At 59.9% G+C, this 15,943-nt stretch overlaps 2 non-coding genes across 2 annotated transcripts; both read right to left on the bottom strand.

Annotated features, from left to right (window-relative positions):
- Positions 1-1,123: 1,123 nt before the first annotated feature.
- LOC131871972 (5S ribosomal RNA) lies at positions 1,124-1,242 on the bottom strand. Its single transcript, XR_009370157.1, has one exon. It is a non-coding gene; the product is annotated as a 5S ribosomal RNA (ribosomal RNA).
- Positions 1,243-9,061: 7,819 nt separating this feature from the next.
- LOC131871961 (5S ribosomal RNA) lies at positions 9,062-9,180 on the bottom strand. The gene has a single exon (XR_009370146.1). It is a non-coding gene; the product is annotated as a 5S ribosomal RNA (ribosomal RNA).
- Positions 9,181-15,943: the final 6,763 nt, after the last annotated feature.

The following is a 15,943-nucleotide window of genomic DNA, read 5'->3' as shown; positions in this document are numbered from 1 at the left end:
TCCGAGGTGCCCACGAAGTCGAAAGTCGGGTTAATTGCATTGTTTTCCCCGGGTGCGCTCCGAGGTGCGCAACATCGGCGCGCACCAAGGAGGGCTCCGAAGTGTGCTCCAAGGTGCGCACGATGGCGTGCACCTCTGGTGCGCACGATTCGGAGCTCGGTTTGACCGGGGTGCGCACACCTTGGCTGGGTTGCGCACCTTTTGTGCGCTCCAAGGTGCGCACGAAGTCGGAGCTCGGTTTGCCCCGGGTGCGCACCTTCGCCAGGGTGCGCACCTTGATGCGCACGCCTTGGCTGGGCTGCGCACCTTGGTGGGCGCCATGGTGCGCACCTTTCGTGCGCTCCAAGGTGCGCACGAAGTCGGAGCTCGGTTTGCCCCGGGTGCGCACCTTGGTGGGCGCCATGGTGCACTCCGAGGTGCCCAAGATTGGTGCGCACCAAGGAGCGCTCCGAAGTGCGCTCCAAGGTGCGCGCGAAGTCGAAAGTTGGGTTAATTGTCCGGTTTGCCTCGGGTGCGCACCTTGCGTGCACCTTCGCCAGGGTGGGCGCCTTGGTGCGCACACCTTGGCTGGGCTGCGCACACCTTGGCACCCGCGTTTCCTTCATTTTAAATTTTTTTTTTTTACAATCTCTCAAGTGGGAAATTCTATAATCTCAACTTTTTTTGCCTTTTCAGGAAACTTTTGAATGGAGCGCATCATTGGTGCGCTCCGAAGTGTGCTCCAAAGCTCTCTCCAGCTGCGTGCACCTGCCCCGGCCGCGCACCCGGCCCCGCCCAGCTTCGCTCACCTGTCCCGGGCGTCTGGTGCGGAACCTTAGAGTAAGAAACATCACCGTGCACCTTGGCCAACGTGCGCGACTCGACCGAGCGCGCACTGGCCGAGGTGCACACCGATTTCACCTGGGTGCGCGCGCAGCACCTCGGGCGCACCGGGGTGCGCGCACAACGCCCGGGTTGCACCGTGGCCTGTGTGCTCGGGGCGCCTCGGGTGCGCGCTCGGTGTCGCCCCCGCGCGCGCGGTAGTGCGGGCAGCGCACCCCGGCCCGGCCCGGCCCCGACGAGAACGCAAACGGGCAAAAGGTTTATTCAAATAGCATTGCGACGCCCGGCGAAAAACTAAAAAAGGGTGCAACACCGGGACTTCCCGGGAGGTCACCCATCCCAGTACTACTCCGGCCCAAGCGCGCTTAACTGCGGAGTTCTGATGGGATCCGGTGCACTAATGCTGGTATGATCGCACCCGTTATGAGCTTGTCGCAGTGTGTACTTAGCAAACCGCGACCCACGTGCGAATCCACCCCGGCCACCCACCCCCGTCGAGGTGCACACCCTCCCTCGCGAAGTGCGCCCCGTTCGCCAAGTGTGAGCCCTGCCCGGGTGCGCGCACCTTGCTAGGGCGTCGGGTGTGCACCCGGCCCGGCCTACGTGCGTGCACCTGGAGGGGGCGTCGTGTGCGTGCAGTGTCCCGTCTGCAACGCGGTGCCCACACACCACCTCGGGCGCAACGACCTGCGCTCACATGTGGGCCGAGTGCACCTTGGTGCATGTTCGGGGCGCCTCGGGTGCACGCTCGATCTTGCCCCGGTGCACCAAGGCGCTCGGTTTGCCCCGGGTGCGCACTTGGTGCAAGGTGGGCACCCAAAATAGGGATCAAGCACCAAAACACAAGTTTCGGGATGCAAAATGGGACCCAAGGACCACAAATGCGTTCCAAGACCCATGATGGGTCCACGAGAACAAAAATGTGTTCCGAGACTTAATAAACAAATATTGGGTTTTAGGAGAAGAAACATGCTCTGATGCCCAAAACGAGAATCGACCCCGAAAAGGCCACAGGCCAAAAGTGGGATGCGAGACAAAAAAAAATGGGACCCGAGGACCAAAATTGGGTTCCCAGGTCGAAGACAGGGCAACCGGACAAGAAACGACCTCTAAGGCTCGAAATGAGTCCCGACGACTAAAACTTGACAAGAAGCACCCATCAGGCACCCAACTCGACACCCATGGGATGCCGACCCACCCGGGCTTCCACCTAGCACACCTTGGCACCCACCCACCCTCGCACCCAACCTCGCACCCAACTTAGCACCTTTGAACCCACATTGGCACTCACCCTGACCCTGGCACCTTGGAACCCACATTGGCACTCACCTTGACCCTGGCACCCACCTTTGCACTCACCTTGGGACCCACCCTGGCTCCCACCTCGGCACCCACCCAGACACCCACCTTGGTTCCTTGGCACCCACCTTGGATCCTTGGCACCCACCCCGACACCCACCTTGGCACGCAACTTGGCTACTTGCCACCCACCTTGGCTCCTTGACGCCCACCCCGACAACCACCCCGTGACCTACCCTGGCTAGGGTTGGTGCACACCCACCCTGGTGCCCACCTTGGCACCCACCCTATGACCCACCTTGGCACGCACCTTAGTACCCACCCCGTTACCCACCCTAGGACCCACCCCGTGACCCACCTTGGCCAGGGTGGGTGCCTTGGTGCGCACAACTTGCCTGGGCTGCACACCAGGGCGGGCTCAAGATGGCACCCGCGTTCCGTTTTTTTCACTATCTTTCAAAACGGAAATTTTAAAATCTCATTTTTTTCTTTTTTTTGCCTTTTCTGGAAATTAGTGAAGGCAGCGCATCAAAGGTGCGCAATGCTGGTGCGAACCCGGGAGCGCTCCGATGTGTGCTCCAAGGTGCGGCGTGCACGAAGTCCGAGCCCGGTTTGCCCCGGGTGCGCACCTCGCGTGCACCTTCGCCGGGGTGAGCACCTTGGCTGGGTTGCGCGCCCTGGTGCGTACCAAGGAGCGCTCTGAAGTGTGCTCCAAGGTGCGGCGTGCACGAAGTCGGAGCCCGGTTTGCCCCGGGTGTGCACCTCGGGTGCGCACCTCGCGTGCACCTTCGCTGCGGTGGGCACCTTGGCTGGGTTGCGCGCCTTGGTGGGCACCATGCAGTGCACGAAGTCGGAGCCCGGTTTGCCCCGGGCGCGCACCTCCGCCAGGGTGGGCACCTTGGTGCGCACAACTTGCCTGGGCTGCGCATCAGGAAGGGCTCAAGATGGCACCCGCGTTCCGTTTTTTTCACTATCTTTCAGAACGGAAATTTTAAAATATCGTTTTTTTTTGCCTTTTCTGGAAATTAGTGAAGGCAGCGCATCAAAGGTGCGCAACGCTGGTGCGAACCTGGGAGCGCTCCGATGTGTGCTCCAAGGTGCGGCGTGCACGAAGTCGGAGCCCGGTTTGCCTCGGGTGCGCCCTGGTGGGCACCATGGTGCGCACCAAGGAGCGCTCCGAAGTGTGCTCCAAGGTGCGGCCTGCACGAAGTCGGAGCCCGGTTTGCCCCGGGTGTGCACCTCGGGTGGGCACCTTGGTGCGCATGCCTTGCCTGGGCTGCGCACCAGGGCGGGCTCAAGATGGCACCCGCGTTCCTTTTTTTTCACTATCTTTCAAAACGGAAATTTTAAAATCTCATTTTTTTTTGCCTTTTTCTGGAAATTAGTGAAGGCAGCGCATCAAAGGTGCGCACCTCGCTGCCCACCACGGTGCGCAACGCCGGTGGGCACCCGGGAGTGCTTCGAAGTGTGCTCCAAGGTGCTGCGTGCACGTTGTCGGAGCCCGGTTTGCCCCGGGTGCGCACCTCGCGTGCACCTTCGTCGGGGTGGGCACCTTGGCTTGGTTTGCCCCGGCTGCGCTCCGAAGCGGGGTTATTGGAGCGCCGCCTCTTTTTTTGTCGGAGCGTTTGGTGGGGTTTCTCGCATTGGCTCTTCCGAGGCCCGGTTGCCACCCTGGCGCGCACGAAGTCGGAAGTAGGGTTAATTGCCCGGGTGCGCACCTTTGCCAGGGTGGCACCTTACCTGGGCTGCGCACCAGGGCGGGCTCAAGATGGCACGCGCGTTCCGTTTTTTTCACTATCTTTCAAAACGGAAATTTTAAAATCTCCTTTTTTTTTTGCCTTTTCTGGAAATTAGTGAAGGCAGCGCATCAAAGGTGCGCACCTCGCTGCCCACCTTGGTGTGCTCTGAGGTGCGCACCCGGGAGCGCTACGAAGTGTGCTCCAAGGTGCGGCGTGCACGTTGTCGGAGCCCGGTTTGCCCCGGGTGCGCACCTCGCCTGCACCTTGGCCGGGGTGGGCACCTTGGCTGGGTTTGCCCAGGGTGCGCTCCGAAGCGGGGTTACTGGAGCGCCCCCTCTTTTTTTGTCAGAGAGTTTGGTGGGGTTTCTCGCATTGGCTCTTCCCAGGCCCGGTTGTTGGGTGCGCTCCCACCCTGGCGCGCGCGAAGTTGGAAGTTGGGTTAATTGCCCGGGCGCGCACCTTCGCCAGGGTGGGCACCTTGGTGCGCAAACCTTGGCTGGGCTGCGCACCAGGGCGGGCTCAAGATGGCACCAGCATTCCCTTTTTCTCACTATCTTTCAAAACGGAAATTTTAAAATCTCGTTTTTTTTTTGCCTTTTATGGAAATTAGTGAAGGCATCGCATCAAAGGTGCGCACCTCGCTGCCCACCTTGGTGTGCTCCGAGGTGCCCACCACGGTGCGCAACGCCGGTGCGAACCCGGGAGCGCCCCGATGTGTGCTCCAAGGTGCGGCGTGCACGAAGTCGGACCCCGGTTTGCCCCGGGTGCGCACCTCGCGTGCACCTTGGTGCGCACACCTTGGCTGGGTTGCGCGGCCTGGTGGGCACCATGGTGCGCACCAAGGAGCGCTCCGAAGTGTGCTCCAAGGTGCGGCGTGCACGAAGTCGGAGCCCGGTTTGCCCCGGGTGCGCACCTTCGCCGCGGTGGGCACCATGGCGTGCACGAAGTCGGAGCCCGGTTTGCCCCGGGTGCGCACCTCGCGTGCACCTTCGCCGGGGTGGGCACCTCGGCTGGGTTGCGCGCCCTGGTGCGCACCAAGGAGCGCTCTGAAGTGTGCTCCAAGGTGCGGCGTGCACGAAGTCGGAGCCCGGTTTGCCCCGGGTGTGCACCTCGGGTGCGCACCTCGCGTGCACCTTCGCTGCGGTGGGCACCTTGGCTGGGTTGCGCGCCTTGGTGGGCACCATGCAGTGCACGAAGTCGGAGCCCGGATTGCCCCGGGCGCGCACCTCCGCCAGGGTGGGCACCTTGGTGCGCACAACTTGCCTGGGCTGCGCACCAGGAAGGGCTCAAGATGGCACCCGCGTTCCGTTTTTTTCACTATCTTTCAGAACGGAAATTTTAAAATCTCGTTTTTTTTTGCCTTTTCTTGAAATTAGTGAAGGCAGCGCATCAAAGGTGCGCAACGCTGGTGCGAACCTGGGAGCGCTCCGATGTGTGCTCCAAGGTGCGGCGTGCACGAAGTCGGACCCCGGTTTGCCCCGGGTGCGCACCTCGCGTGCACCTTGGTGCGCACACCTTGGCTGGGTTGCGCGCCCTGGTGGGCACCATGGTGCGCACCAAGGAGCGCTCCGAAGTGTGCTCCAAGGTGCGGCGTGCACGAAGTCGGAGCCCGGTTTGCCCCGGGTGCGCACCTCGCGTGCACCTTCGCCGCGGTGGGCACCATGGCGTGCACGAAGTCGGAGCCCGGTTTGCCCCGGGTGCGCACCTCGCGTGCACCTTCGCCGGGGTGGGCACCTTGGTGTGCAGACCTTGGCTGGGTTGCGCGCCCTGGTGGGCACCATGGTGCGCACCAAGGAGCGCTCCGAAGTGTGCTCCAAGGTGCGGCCTGCACGAAGTCGGAGCCCGGTTTGCCCCGGGTGTGCACCTCGGGTGGGCACCTTGGTGCGCATGCCTTGCCTGGGCTGCGCACCAGGGCGGGCTCAAGATGGCACCCGCGTTCCTTTTTTTTCACTATCTTTCAAAACGGAAATTTTAAAATCTCATTTTTTTTTGCCTTTTTCTGGAAATTAGTGAAGGCAGCGCATCAAAGGTGCGCACCTCGCTGCCCACCACGGTGCGCAACGCCGGTGGGCACCCGGGAGTGCTTCGAAGTGTGCTCCAAGGTGCTGCGTGCACGTTGTCGGAGCCCGGTTTGCCCCGGGTGCGCACCTCGCGTGCACCTTCGTCGGGGTGGGCACCTTGGCTGGGTTTGCCCCGGCTGCGCTCCGAAGCGGGGTTATTGGAGCGCCGCCTCTTTTTTTGTCGGAGCGTTTGGTGGGGTTTCTCGCATTGGCTCTTCCGAGGCCCGGTTGCCACCCTGGCGCGCACGAAGTCGGAAGTAGGGTTAATTGCCCGGGTGCGCACCTTTGCCAGGGTGGGCACCTTACCTGGGCTGCGCACCAGGGCGGGCTCAAGATGGCACGCGCGTTCCGTTTTTTTCACTATCTTTCAAAACGAAAATTTTAAAATCTCCTTTTTTTTTTGCCTTTTCTGGAAATTAGTGAAGGCAGCGCATCAAAGGTGCGCACCTCGCTGCCCACCTTGGTGTGCTCTGAGGTGCGCACCCGGGAGCGCTACGAAGTGTGCTCCAAGGTGCGGCGTGCACGTTGTCGGAGCCCGGTTTGCCCCGGGTGCGCACCTCGCCTGCACCTTGGCCGGGGTGGGCACCTTGGCTGGGTTTGCCCAGGGTGCGCTCCGAAGCGGGGTTACTGGAGCGCCCCCTCTTTTTTTGTCAGAGCGTTTGGTGGGGTTTCTCGCATTGGCTCTTCCCAGGCCCGGTTGTTGGGTGCGCTCCCACCCTGGCGCGCGCGAAGTTGGAAGTTGGATTAATTGCCCGGGCGCGCACCTTCGCCAGGGTGGGCACCTTGGTGCGCACACCTTGGCTGGGCTGCGCACCAGGGCGGGCTCAAGATGGCACCAGCATTCCCTTTTTCTCACTATCTTTCAAAACGGAAATTTTAAAATCTCGTTTTTTTTTTTGCCTTTTATGGAAATTAGTGAAGGCATCGCATCAAAGGTGCGCACCTCGCTGCCCACCTTGGTGTGCTCCGAGGTGCCCACCACGGTGCGCAACGCCGGTGCGAACCCGGGAGCGCCCCGATGTGTGCTCCAAGGTGCGGCGTGCACGAAGTCGGACCCCGGTTTGCCCCGGGTGCGCACCTCGCGTGCACCTTGGTGCGCACACCTTGGCTGGGTTGCGCGGCCTGGTGGGCACCATGGTGCGCACCAAGGAGCGCTCCGAAGTGTGCTCCAAGGTGCGGCGTGCACGAAGTCGGAGCCCGGTTTGCCCCGGGTACGCACCTCGCGTGCACCTTCGCCGGGGTGGGCACCTCGGCTGGGTTGCGCGCCCTGGTGCGCACCAAGGAGCGCTCCGAAGTGTGCTCCAAGGTGCGGCGTGCACGAAGTCGGAGCCCGGTTTGCCCCGGGTGCGCACCTTCGCCGCGGTGCGCACCATGGCGTGCACGAAGTCGGAGCCCGGTTTGCCCCGGGTGCGCACCTCGCGTGCACCTTCGGCGGGGTTGCGCGCCCTGGTGGGCACCATGGTGCGCACCAAGGAGCGCTCCGAAGTGTGCTCCAAGGTGCGGCGTGCACGAAGTCGGAGCCCGGTTTGCCCCGGGTGCGCACCTCGCGTGCACCTTCGGCGGGGTTGCGCGCCCTGGTGGGCACCATGGTGCGCACCAAGGAGCGCTCCGAAGTGTGCTCCAAGGTGCGGCGTGCACGAAGTCGGAGCCCGGTTTGCCCCGGGTGCGCACCTCGCGTGCACCTTCGCCGCGGTGGGCACCATGGCGTGCACGAAGTCGGAGCCCGGTTTGCCCCGGGTGCGCACCTCGCGTGCACCTTCGCCGGGGTGGGCACCTCGGCTGGGTTGCGCGCCCTGGTGCGCACCAAGGAGCGCTCCGAAGTGTGCTCCAAGGTGCGGCGTGCACGAAGTCGGAGCCCGGTTTGCCCCGGGTGCGCACCTCGCGTGCACCTTCGCCAGGGTGGGCACCTCGGTGCGCACACCTTCTCAATGTTTTCTTGCCTTTTCTGGAAATTGGTGAAGGCAGCGCATCAAAGGTGCGCACCTCGGTGTGCTCCGAGGTGCGAACCCGAGAGCGCTCCGAGGTGCCCACGAAGTCGAAAGTCGGGTTAATTGCATTGTTTTCCCCGGGTGCGCTCCGAGGTGCGCAACATCGGCGCGCACCAAGGAGGGCTCCGAAGTGTGCTCCAAGGTGCGCACGATGGCGTGCACCTCTGGTGCGCACGATTCGGAGCTCGGTTTGACCGGGGTGCGCACACCTTGGCTGGGTTGCGCACCTTTTGTGCGCTCCAAGGTGCGCACGAAGTCGGAGCTCGGTTTGCCCCGGGTGCGCACCTTCGCCAGGGTGCGCACCTTGATGCGCACGCCTTGGCTGGGCTGCGCACCTTGGTGGGCGCCATGGTGCGCACCTTTCGTGCGCTCCAAGGTGCGCACGAAGTCGGAGCTCGGTTTGCCCCGGGTGCGCACCTTGGTGGGCGCCATGGTGCACTCCGAGGTGCCCAAGATTGGTGCGCACCAAGGAGCGCTCCGAAGTGCGCTCCAAGGTGCGCGCGAAGTCGAAAGTTGGGTTAATTGTCCGGTTTGCCTCGGGTGCGCACCTTGCGTGCACCTTCGCCAGGGTGGGCGCCTTGGTGCGCACACCTTGGCTGGGCTGCGCACACCTTGGCACCCGCGTTTCCTTCATTTTAAATTTTTTTTTTTTACAATCTCTCAAGTGGGAAATTCTATAATCTCAACTTTTTTTGCCTTTTCAGGAAACTTTTGAATGGAGCGCATCATTGGTGCGCTCCGAAGTGTGCTCCAAAGCTCTCTCCAGCTGCGTGCACCTGCCCCGGCCCGCGCACCCGGCCCCGCCCAGCTTCGCTCACCTGTCCCGGGCGTCTGGTGCGGAACCTTAGAGTAAGAAACATCACCGTGCACCTTGGCCAACGTGCGCGACTCGACCGAGCGCGCACTGGCCGAGGTGCACACCGATTTCACCTGGGTGCGCGCGCAGCACCTCGGGCGCACCGGGGTGCGCGCACAACGCCCGGGTTGCACCGTGGCCTGTGTGCTCGGGGCGCCTCGGGTGCGCGCTCGGTGTCGCCCCCGCGCGCGCGGTAGTGCGGGCAGCGCACCCCGGCCCGGCCCGGCCCCGACGAGAACGCAAACGGGCAAAAGGTTTATTCAAATAGCATTGCGACGCCCGGCGAAAAACTAAAAAAGGGTGCAACACCGGGACTTCCCGGGAGGTCACCCATCCCAGTACTACTCCGGCCCAAGCGCGCTTAACTGCGGAGTTCTGATGGGATCCGGTGCACTAATGCTGGTATGATCGCACCCGTTATGAGCTTGTCGCAGTGTGTACTTAGCAAACCGCGACCCACGTGCGAATCCACCCCGGCCACCCACCCCCGTCGAGGTGCACACCCTCCCTCGCGAAGTGCGCCCCGTTCGCCAAGTGTGAGCCCTGCCCGGGTGCGCGCACCTTGCTAGGGCGTCGGGTGTGCACCCGGCCCGGCCTACGTGCGTGCACCTGGAGGGGGCGTCGTGTGCGTGCAGTGTCCCGTCTGCAACGCGGTGCCCACACACCACCTCGGGCGCAACGACCTGCGCTCACATGTGGGCCGAGTGCACCTTGGTGCATGTTCGGGGCGCCTCGGGTGCACGCTCGATCTTGCCCCGGTGCACCAAGGCGCTCGGTTTGCCCCGGGTGCGCACTTGGTGCAAGGTGGGCACCCAAAATAGGGATCAAGCACCAAAACACAAGTTTCGGGATGCAAAATGGGACCCAAGGACCACAAATGCGTTCCAAGACCCATGATGGGTCCACGAGAACAAAAATGTGTTCCGAGACTTAATAAACAAATATTGGGTTTTAGGAGAAGAAACATGCTCTGATGCCCAAAACGAGAATCGACCCCGAAAAGGCCACAGGCCAAAAGTGGGATGCGAGACAAAAAAAAATGGGACCCGAGGACCAAAATTGGGTTCCCAGGTCGAAGACAGGGCAACCGGACAAGAAACGACCTCTAAGGCTCGAAATGAGTCCCGACGACTAAAACTTGACAAGAAGCACCCATCAGGCACCCAACTCGACACCCATGGGATGCCGACCCACCCGGGCTTCCACCTAGCACACCTTGGCACCCACCCACCCTCGCACCCAACCTCGCACCCAACTTAGCACCTTTGAACCCACATTGGCACTCACCCTGACCCTGGCACCTTGGAACCCACATTGGCACTCACCTTGACCCTGGCACCCACCTTTGCACTCACCTTGGGACCCACCCTGGCTCCCACCTCGGCACCCACCCAGACACCCACCTTGGTTCCTTGGCACCCACCTTGGATCCTTGGCACCCACCCCGACACCCACCTTGGCACGCAACTTGGCTACTTGCCACCCACCTTGGCTCCTTGACGCCCACCCCGACAACCACCCCGTGACCTACCCTGGCTAGGGTTGGTGCACACCCACCCTGGTGCCCACCTTGGCACCCACCCTATGACCCACCTTGGCACGCACCTTAGTACCCACCCCGTTACCCACCCTAGGACCCACCCCGTGACCCACCTTGGCCAGGGTGGGTGCACCCACCCTGGTGCCCACCTTGGCACCCACCCATCCTAGCACCCAGCCTGTGACCGGGCTTGGAACCCAACCTTGCACCCGCACCCGTCTTGGCCAGTGTGGGTGCGCACCCATCCTGGCACCCACGTTGTGACACACCCTTTAACCCACGCACCCTAGCACCCACGTTGGCACCCACCTTGGAACCCAACCTAGCAACTTGGCACCCACCCCGTGACCCACCTTGGCATCCACCATAGCAGTCGCCGACTTGGCACCCACCTCGGCACCCACCTTGACACCTTGTGGACCCACCTTGCCACTCACCCTAGCATCGACCCATCCTAGCACCCACCCTGGCACCTTTGCACCCTAGCACTCACCCATCCTAGCACCTAACCTGTGACCCACCTTGACACTCACCCTCGCACCCACCTTGGAACCCAACCTAGCACCCACCCACCCTGACACCAACCCTAGCACCTACCCACCCTTGCACCCACCCTGTGACCCATCTTGGCACCCACCCATCCTACCACTCAACCTATCACCCACCTTCTCACCCACCTTGGCATCCACCTAGCACCCACCCACACTGGCACCTTGGCACCCACCTCGGGCAAGGTGGGTGCACACCCACCCTGGCACCCAATTTAGAACCCACCGAGCATGTTACCCACCTTGGCACCCACATTGCAGCCCACCCTAGTACCCACCCTATGACCCACATTGGCATCCACACCCTAGCACCCAGGCACCTCGACACCCGCCTTGACACCCACCCTAGCACTGAACCTGTGACCCACCTTGGAACTCACCCTAGAACCCACCCACCCTGTGAACCACCTTGGCATCCACCTTAGCACCCACCCACCTTGGCACCCACTCTAGCACTCACCCATCCTAACACCCAACTTGTTACCCACCTTGGCACCCGCCCTCGCGTCCACCTTGAAACCCACCCTAGCACCCACCCACGCAGGAGCCCACCTTGGCACCCAAACCTAACACCCACGCATCCTGGCACCCAACTTGTGACCCACCTTGGAACCCACCCTAGTACCCACCTTTGAACCCACTATATCACCAACCCACCTTGGCACCCACCCTATGACCCTCTTTGGAATCCACCCTAGCACGCACCCACCCTGGCACCCACCATGGAGCGCACCCTAGCACCCACCCACCTCGGCACGCACCTCAACACCCACCTTGGGTGTGCGCACTGCGCCAACCTCTCAAAGACCCTATGTGGTGCGCTCCAAAGTGTACACCTTTGGTGCGCTCCAAGGTGCGCACCTTTGGTGCACACCGAGGTGCACACCAAAGTGTGCACCGAGGTGAGCACCAAAGTGCACTCCAGGGTGCACACCAAGGCGTGCACCTTTGGTGCGGTCAATGCAAACGAATTCGGAAGTTGGGGTCGATGTCCTAATCGCTGCTGCAGACTACACGTATGAGAATCGGACAAATAGCTTTATATAGGGGAGGTGTTGCGTTTGATGGGTCGACTCCCCTGGTTGTGTGCACTGCACCAACTTCAAAGACCCTGTCTTGTTTAAGAAGTCAAAAGTTGGGGTGGATGTCCTAATCATTGCTGCAGTCTACGCATGTATGAGAATCAGACAAATAGCTTATATAGGGGAGGTGTTGCATTCGGTGGGTTGACTCCCCTGGTTGTGCGCACTGCGCCAACCTCAAAGACCCCGCATAGCAGAAGAAGTCGGAAGTCGGATTTTGGTGAGCACCAAGGCGTGCACCTTTGGTGCGGTCAACGCAGACGAATTCAGAAGTTGGGGTGGATGTCCTAATCGTTGTTGCAGTCTACACATGTATGAGAATCAGACAAATAGCTTATATAGGGGAGGTGTTGGGTTTGATGGGTCAACTCCCTTGGTTGTGCGCATTACGCCAACCTCAAAGACCTTGTTTTCGTTAAGAAGTCAAAAGTTGGGGTCAATGTCCTAATGGCTCCTGCAGGCTACACATGTATGAGAATCGGACAAATAGCTTATATAGGGGAGGTGTTGGGTTTGATGGGTCGACTCCCCTGGTTGTGCGCATTACGTCAACCTCAAAGACCTTGTTTTCGTTAAGAAGTCAAAAGTTGGGGTCGATGTCCTAATTGCTCCTGTAGACTACACATGTATGAGAATCAGACAAATAGCTTATATAGGGGAGGTGTTGGGTTTGATGGGTTGACTCCCCTAGTTGTTTCGCATTACACCAACCTCAAAGACCTTGTTTTCGTTTAGAAGCCGAAAGTTGGGGTCGATGTCCTAATTGCTCCTGCAGGCTACGCATGTATGAGAATCAGACAAATAGCTTATATAGGGGAGGTGTTGGGTTTGATGGGTCGACTCCCCTGGTTGTGCGCATTGCGCCAACCTCAAAGACCCTGCATTGCGGATGAAGTCGAAAGTCAGAGTTTGGTGTGCTACAAGGTGTGGTCGAAGGTGCTCACCTAGGTGTGCACCTTTGGAGCACAGGAAAAGTGCCCCTCCAAAAGTGCGCACCTTTGGAGTGCACAAAAGTGCCCTCCAAAAGTGCGCACCTTTGGAGCGCAGAAAAGTGCCCTCCAAAAAGTGCCCTCCAAAAGTGCGCACCTTTGGAGCGCAGAAAAGTGCCCTCCAAAAAGTGCCCTCCAAAAGTGCGCACCTTTGGAGCGCAGAAAAGTGCCCTCCAAAAAGTGCCCTCCAAAAGTGCGCACCTTTGGAGCGCAGAAAAGTGCCCTCCAAAAAGTGCCCTCCAAAGTGCGCACCTTTGGAGCGCAGAAAAGTGCCCTCCAAAAAGTGCCCTCCAAAAGTGCGCACCTTTGGAGCGCAGAAAAGTGCCCTCCAAAAAAGTGCCCTCCAAAAGTGCGCACCTTTGGAGCGCAGAAAAGTGCCCTCCAAAAAGTGCCCTCCAAAAGTGCGCACCTTTGGAGCGCAGAAAAGTGCCCTCCAAAAAGTGCCCTCCAAAAGTGCGCACCTTTGGAGCGCAGAAAAGTGCCCTCCAAAAAGTGCCCTCCAAAAGTGCGCACCTTTGGAGCGCAGAAAAGTGCCCTCCAAAAGTGCGCACTTTTGGTGCGCACCAAGGCGCTGGTTCGGTCGTTGCAGGCGAGTTCGGAAGTTGGGGTCGATGTCCTGAGCGGAGGTGCAAACTACACAGGTGTCGGAATCGGACAAATAGCTTATATAGGGGAGGTGTATGCTTCGATGGGTCGACTCCCCAGGTTGAGCGCACCGCGCCAACCTCAAAGACCCTACGGTATGGATGAAGTCGGAAGTTGGGTCCGATGACCGATTCGATTAGTAGGTATGCTCATGAGGTCGGAATTTGGGTCCGATGACCTGCCATGTGCAGGAAGGCGAATGTTGACACTGTGCGTTGCAAGGTGCACACCAAGGCGCTGGTGCGGTCTTTTTAGTCGAGTTCGGAAGTTGGGGTCGATGTCCTGATCGGAGGTGCAAGCTACACAGGTGTGGGAATCGGACAAATAGCTTATATAGGGGAGGTGTATGCTTCGTTGGGTCGACTCCCCGGGTTGAGCGCACCGCGCCAACCTCAAAGACCCTACGGTATGGATGAAGTCGGAAGTTGGGTCCGATGACCGATTCGATATGTAGGCATACTCGCGAGGTCGGAATTTGGGTCCGATGACCTGCCACGTGCAGGAAGGCGAATGTTGGCACTGTGCGTTGCAAGGTGCGCACCAAGGCGCTGGTTTCGGTCGTTGGAGGCGAGTTCGGAAGTTGGGGTCGATGTCTTGATCGGAGGTGCAAACTACACAGGTGTGGGAATCGGACAAATAGCTTATATAGGGGAGGTGTATGCTTCGTTGGGTCGACTCCCCGGGTTGAGCGCACCGCGCCAACCTCAAAGACCCTACGGTATGGATGAAGTCGGAAGTTGGGTCCGATGACCGATTCGATATGTAGGCATACTCGCGAGGTCGGAATTTGGGTCCGATGACCTGCCATGTGCAGGAAGGCGAATGTTGGGACTGTGCGTCGCAAGGTGCGCACCAAGGCGCTGGTGCCGTCGTTGCAGTCGAGTTCGGAAGTTGGGGTCGATGTCCTGGTCAGAGGTGCAAACTACACAGGTGTGGGAATCGGACAAATAGCTTATATAGGGGAGGTGTATGCTTCGATGGGTCGACTCCCTGGGTTGAGCGCACCGCGCCAACCTCAAAGACCCTACAGTATGGATGAAGTCGGAAGTTGGGTCCGATGACCGATTCGATACGTAGGCATATTGGCGAGGTCTGAATTTGTGTCCGATGACCTGCCATGCGCAGGAAGGCGGAATTTGGGTCCGATGACCGAGTTGATGGCGTGCCATGCGCAGAAAGGCGGAATTTGGGTCCGATGACCGAGTTGATGTTGATGGCCCGCCATGCACAGGAAGGCGGAATTTGGGTCCGATGACCGATTTGAAGGCGTGCCATACGCAAAAAGGCGGAGTTTGGGTCCGATGACCGAGTTGATATTGATGGCCCGCCATGCGCAGGAAGGCGGAATTTGGGTCCGATGACCTGACATACGCATGGAGTCCGACTCGGGGGCCGATGTTCGATTCGATGACTTGCATTGTGGGTAAAGTCGGAAGTTGTGGTCTTTGACCCGATTCGATGACCAGACTTCGGCTGCTTGAGAATCGGACAAATAACTTATATAGGGGAGGTAGTGTTCTCGAGCATCCTCCCCCCGTGCCCGTTTATGTCGATTGATGCTGGTGCTCGACTGGTTGGAGCGCTCGGATGCAAAAATCTTGCACCAGGATTTATCGATTGTGATGGACACGGCAAGTCTCCTGATTGCTATGCAGGAGCTCATCGTGAATCTCTATGCGGCCTTGGTATGGACTCGACCTGCGGAATGGTTCGGCAATGGTAGTCGCTCCAACACGTCCTTGCAATGGCCACAGAGGTGATTCGACTAGAGCTCCAGTCTAGCTTTTGGGTTGCTTGGCGGACTGGTATAGCCGCGATCGAGTTCCGGCCATGAACGTTTTAGATAGCTCTTGGGCTTTCTGGGACGGAAGTCGGAAGTTTGGGCTGTTGTCCGATTTGATGACCATTCTTCGGATGTGTGAGAATCGGACAAATAACTTATATAGGGGACTGTGTTGTCTCACGCAGCCCCCCTCCGTGCCCCCTCTATCTCGACCGATGTTGGTGCTTGAAAGGGTTGGGATCGCTCGGATTTATAAACGTGCACCACCATTTGTCGAGTGTGGAGGGACGCGGCAGGTCTCCTAAATGCTATGCGGGCGCTCTCTGAGAATCTCTATCCGGCCTCGACACAGACTAGTCTTGCTGAATGGTTTGGCACTGGTAGTCGATCCAACACGTCGTTGTTGTGGCCGCCTAGGCGATTCGATTCGAGCCCCCGTCTAGCTTTTGGGTTGCTTGGCGGATTTTGCCCTATCCGCAAGTGAGCTCGGTCCCTAAACGTTCGAGAAACCCGATTGCTATGCGCCGACTCTCTTTCTTGCGAGCCTCCATCTAGCTTTTGGGTCTCTACGGAACGGAAGTCGGAATCTGGG

Source organism: Cryptomeria japonica, unplaced genomic scaffold (assembly GCF_030272615.1).
Source record: "Cryptomeria japonica unplaced genomic scaffold, Sugi_1.0 HiC_scaffold_495, whole genome shotgun sequence".
Taxonomy (NCBI): Eukaryota; Viridiplantae; Streptophyta; class Pinopsida; order Cupressales; family Cupressaceae; genus Cryptomeria; species Cryptomeria japonica.
The sequence above is the reverse complement of the archived record's forward strand: the minus strand, read 5'-3'. Positions and strand labels throughout refer to the sequence as shown.